The 5,724-nt window shown below is 39.7% G+C and overlaps 1 protein-coding gene across 1 annotated transcript in view; it reads right to left on the bottom strand.

Moving 5' to 3' along the window:
* The window catches only part of LOC107570602 (zinc finger protein 45-like), a 16,775-nt gene extending 11,923 nt beyond the window's left edge, over window positions 1-4,852 (bottom strand). Inside the window, exon 1 of the mRNA XM_016256841.1 lies at window positions 4,840-4,852. The gene's annotated coding sequence lies outside the window, so the exon portion shown is untranslated. The remainder of the gene's footprint in view (window positions 1-4,839) is intronic.
* Between the last annotated feature and the right edge of the window lie 872 nt (window positions 4,853-5,724).

Genomic DNA, 5,724 nt, shown 5'->3' with positions numbered 1-5,724 from the left:
TTTCCTTGACAGGACTCAGACTCAGAACGGAGGTTGATCGGCTATTGTCTCACCCTTGCAGGCAGGAGACGCAGAATGGGTTGTTACTGTTGCTGTCCTCGGGACTCAGGGACTCAGACTTAGAACAGTGTATCTGTTATTGCCTCTTCCCTCACGGGACTCAGACTCAGTACCGAAGTTATCATCTCATCATCTCACCCATGCAGGGCTCAGACTCAGAACAGTGTAGCTGTTATTTGGTAAGGTACATTTATCTCTTTCCGATGAGGAGGAGATTGCAATCTGGCGCTTCTCCATTTCCAGGCTGTGATTGGCGGTTTCCATCAGAGTGGAGGGGACACGGAGTGGCCCACCCTTCTTTCCTCCTGTGGAACTTATTTGCATAGTCCAAACACACATTTAGAAAAGTGTCACTTAAACTTTACCAATGATCATTCACTTACCAAACCACAACCAGAATACCTTTGGCAATGTTACAAACACATTAAGTCCAAACATGATGGAAGAAGACTGAACTGTCATGCATGCATTCATTTGTCCATTAACAGCTGAGTTTGTGTAAGATGTTGCACTACACGTTGCTGTCACTGAGAATACTTATTTCTCTGAATAAGTATAAGATGTGTGTGTTGTAGTTTGTGTCAGTTTAAGGTTTGAGAACATAGTTGTGAATGGATTTGGATGGAACTCTGTGATCTCTCTTTGTTTCACCCACTGCTGCTGCGTCCAGAGGTCCTAAGGAATTTTGTCTGTTGGTGGGTGAAGGGCAGAAACTGCATTTTGACCAATAGGAAGTCCTGTCCTACCCGGGCTTTGTACCAAAGGTCTTCTTCTTGCCCTCTCAGAGGTGTCTGGCTGTTGTCCTGGCATCTTTATCTGATGACGTTGGACAGTTTGCTTATGTTAGTCCACCAAGATCCAATCAAAATGTAGCGAACCTTTGTCCACTATAGTGGTCAGAGAGGGGTCCCGCCATAAACTGGGCCCTGGAATGTGCTGTCCACTACACTGATAACAGAACAACTAGTAAGCGAAGCCTAATAACCAAAACCTGTTAACAGCAAGTCTTGTCTAGCATCCCAAAATAGCCAAAACTGTATTAACAGTCTACTATCAGCCAAAAACTTGATTGAAAAAAAACAGTGAAGAGCAGAAGCAGGAGACGAAGTGATGATAAAAAGTAGCAGAGATTATTGAATAATCTTAGTTGCATATGTTTCAATGCTCAGACTTCGTCTGACCAGCACAAATTCAACAAGTACTGTTATAACAATCTGATTCAAAACAACATCCCATAAACCTTGAGTTTACACTCCCTTGCATCTCTTATTCATGAAGACAAACAGCCCTTGAAACACAGTCATAAAACTAAACAATGGGAAAATAATATAAAAAACAACAACAATAAATGACTAATCAATTAATGAATCAATGAAATTAGTATATAAATGGTTAAAATTATTATTATATTACTTGACTTGACGAATTTACATTTTATTAAAAAGTGTTTACGTATTGTACACTCATGGTGCGCACACACATTAGGATAGTTTAGATGTCTGCCTCTGTGGCGAGTCCCTATCAAGCACTTTACCGATTCAACTACTCTCTTCTTCTCCTCCTGCCTAGCTCTTTGGCCAGCATCACTCACCGCAGAGCAAGCCCGTTCTTGATAATGCTGCTGTGAAAACGTGGGAAATGTAGACGAGGAAGAAGTTGGAGTGAAGCGATCTTTATATAGGTGGAGCAAAATACTTTATCGCTCCATCTATAGCGCATTGTAATTGGATGGTTTACGCTGTCTATACAGGAGACAATCCAATGGGCCACTGGCTGCTAGCTATCCCTGCGTGATGGTCCTTGGCAAAGAAAAAAAACATTCTGTCGGCCCCTTAAGTGCGTCGGCTCACCGGGAAAATGCCCGGTATACCCGATTACCAATTCAGCTCTGATTACAGATGCTACACAGCAAGATACAAACCTCTGATCATCACCAAAAATAGAAAGGCAAGATTCGAGTTTGCAAAAGCCAGTAGTGTATTGGAACAGAGTTTTATGGACAGATGAGACAAAGATTAACCTTAATCTTAGTGATGGGAAAACAAAAGTGTGGAGAAAAAGTGGAAATGCTAATTATCCTAAGCATACAACCTCATTTGTAAAGCATGGTGGAGATTGTGTTGTGGCATGGGCATGCATGGCTGTCTCTGGAACAGGCCCTTTCAATTTTAATGATGACTTAATGTATGATAAATAATAGTAGCAAAATGAATTTGGAAGGGAACAAAACCATCTTGGCTTCCAATATTCAAGAAAATGCCACCAGATTCATTGGGACGTGCTTCATATTGCATCAGGACAATGACCCAAAACACACTGCCAGTTCAGTCAAGAAGTTTATCAGGGCAAAGAAAGGGAAAGTCTTAGATTGCTCAAATCAATCTCCAGATTTAAATCCCATTGAACATGAATTTCATCAGCTGAAGAGGAGACTAAAGGCAGAAAATCCCCAAAACAAGCAACAGTTGGAATTGGCTACATTAAAGGCTGAGAAAAGCATTTCAAAGGATAAGACCAAGAGTCTGGTGATGTCTATGGGTCGCAGACTCGCTGCTCGGATTGCATGCAAGGGATCTGCAACAAAATAATACCTTTTAATCTTTTACATCAGCCTTAAGTTCCAACTGTCCCAATACATATGCTCACATCAAATAGTGAGATGAACCCTAAAAGTGCTGTCCTTTTTATTTGGTAAAACATGTGTGTTGAAACAGCTAATAATAAAATGTGACATTCTGTAGTTTTGTCTCATATTCATCTTTTAATCATATTTGCAAATGTCTTGACTCCACAGCAAACAAAGAAATTTTGTCTTTACTGTTTCAATACTTATGGAGGGTAGTGTGCATATACAGTGGGTACGGAAAGTATTCAGACCCCCTTAAATTTTTCTGTTTCTCCTGTATATGTGTGTGTGTATATATATATATATATATATATATATATATATATATATATATAGTGCTGTCAAATGATTAATTGCGATTAATCGCACCCAAAATACAAGTTGTGTGTGTACTGTGTATATTTATTATGTATATATAAAGACACACACATACAGCATATATTTTGAAAATATTTACATATATTTACATGTATACATTTATATAAATTATATCATATATAAATATATTTAATATATAAACGTAACTTATTTTTCTTAAATATATACATGCATGTGTGTGTATTTCTACATAATAAATATACACCGCACCCACACACACGCATATATCATGTAAAAAAAAACTTTTATTTTGGATGCGAATAATCGCGATTAATCGTTTGACAGCACTATATATATATACACACACGCACACTACCCTCCATTATGCCGGGAGAGAAAGTGTTGGTGTTGTTTCCTTCGCCTGGTTCTGCATTGGCTGCCCGTTTTACAGGCCCTTATGTAATCAAAAGTAAAGTGAGTAATACTGATTACGTAATTCATACTCCAGAACGCAGACAGAAGCCGTGCTTGTGTCATGTGAATGTTAAAACCATATCTATGCTGTACTGCTGAAACTGAAAAGGAAATGAATTTTCCTGAGGGAAAGTTACAGGTGCAAAAGGCAGAGCAAGTATCTATGCTGTCTCGTATCCTGGTGATTGATGAGGGTGATGATGGGTTGAACATGTCCACTGAGTTATTAAATGGTGGCTGTTTAAAAAATTCTGAAGTCCTAAAAGTGTTCCCTTCTCACCTATCTCATTTATCCAGTGACCAGCAGCAGGATATAATGGAGTTGGTGAAAAGTTTTCCTGACCTGTTTAGTTATGTTCCGTCTGGTACCGCTGTCATCCAGGATGACATTGAGGTAGGTAACGCGGTTCCAATAAAACAGCATGCGTATCGCTGTCCAGCCGGGAAGAGGGAGATCATGAAGTAGAATATCTAGTCCAGAATGGGTTTGCTAAAAAGAGCAATAGCCCTTGGAGTTCACCGTGTGTTTTGGTGCCTAAAGCTGATGGGTTATTTAGTTTTTGCACTGATTTCCGAAAAGTGAATTCTGTTACTGTACCAGATGCATTTCCATTGCCGCGCATAGAAGATTGTATTGATAACCTCGGCACGGCTCAATACATTACTAAATTAGACCTTTTAAAAGGCTATTGGCAAGTGCCATTGACTGAACTTGCTTCTGAAGTTTCTGCATTTGTGACGCCTGATTCTTTCTTCCAGTATACTCGAATGGCGTTTGGACTGTGAAACGCACCCGCCACATTTCAAAGGTTGATGTCTATGGTTTTGGGTGACGTTCCGAATTGTAACATCTATTTGGATGACGTAGTCATTTATTCTTCTGCGTGGTCTGATCACATTTCCACGTTGCACAATGTTTTTAGTCGATTAGCAGCCTTAACATTAAACTTGAAAAAATGTGACTTTGCAAAAGCTTTCGTCACGTATCTAGGAAAACAGGTCGGGAACGGTCAAGTACGTCCTGTGGACGCAAAAGTGACCGCTATTCTCGTGTACCCGGTACCTGAAACAAGGCGAGAGTTGCGATGATTTTTGGGGATGGCTGGCTATTACAGATGTTTCTGTAAAAATTTCTCGACTGTGGTTGCCCCTTTAACTAAAATGTGCAGTCCTGAAGTCCTAAACTGCAAAGAAGAGACTTGGCACACAAAAATGCTCCAGTATTGTCTGCTCCTGACTTAGCTCGCTCGTTCAAGCTCGAGGTGGATGGCATATCCCATCCAGTGTCCTATTTTTTTGCTAAATTTAATCGTCACCAATTGAATTATTCCACTATTGAAAAGGAGACTCTGGCTCTGTTGCTTGCTTTGCAGCACTTTGATGTGTACGTTGGATATAGTTCTACTCCCATCGTCGTCTACACGGACCACGACCCCTTGGTTTTTTAAAATAAAATGTACAACCACAACCAACGTCTAATGCGTTAGGCTTTAATGGCTCAGCATTACAACCTTGATATACGCCATAAGAAAAGAACTGACAACATCGTGGCAGATGCCCTTTCTCGGGGCTAGGTAATTGTTTGTTTTCAATTAAGTTTAACTGGGTTTGTATCTATATGTATGTATAACATTTATTTATTTATTTTCTTGTTTGCTTTCACCTAGAACCTGTCTCTTCTGTAAAAAGCAGACTAGGTTCTTCTTTTTGGTGGGGGAGTGTTATGGCCTAGGCCTTGAGTGTATCTTCCTTCATGTGACGTCATGTCTCCCCTAATCTTTCTCTTTGAGTCTGATTGTTTAGGTCCACCCCGGTGCACCTGTGTCTCATGGAATAAGTGATTACTAGCTATATAAAGGATGCTGAAGTGGAGCATGGAAGGGAAGGAGATCCACCAGCAAACAAGCTTCATTACCCCTTTTCTTAATTCTTAAATTTTGGGTTTGTTTTTCTTTTGTTGACTTTATACTGTAGAGTTGCTCCGTGGTTTGGGGAAGTATATTATCCTTTGCTAGTTATTCTATGTTCATTTGTGGTTTCCGTTTTCTTCGTTTGGATACGTGTTTTCAATTTGTGTTATGTTCCGTTCTGTTATTTAAATAAATCTTTTCGCCTGGCATTTTGATTCACGTGTCCTCTTTATGCTGCATCCCCCTTTCTGGCTAAACTTAACAGGGGTTTGTAACAATATATATATATATATATATATATATATATTAGGGGTGTAACGGCACACAAACATGACG

The sequence above is a fragment of the Sinocyclocheilus grahami genome, unplaced genomic scaffold, assembly GCF_001515645.1.
Source record: "Sinocyclocheilus grahami isolate Dianchi unplaced genomic scaffold, SAMN03320097.WGS_v1.1 scaffold1482.1, whole genome shotgun sequence".
In the NCBI taxonomy this organism is placed as follows: Eukaryota; Metazoa; Chordata; class Actinopteri; order Cypriniformes; family Cyprinidae; genus Sinocyclocheilus; species Sinocyclocheilus grahami.
Note: the sequence above shows the minus strand (reverse complement) of the source record. Positions and strands in the feature narration are given on the sequence as shown.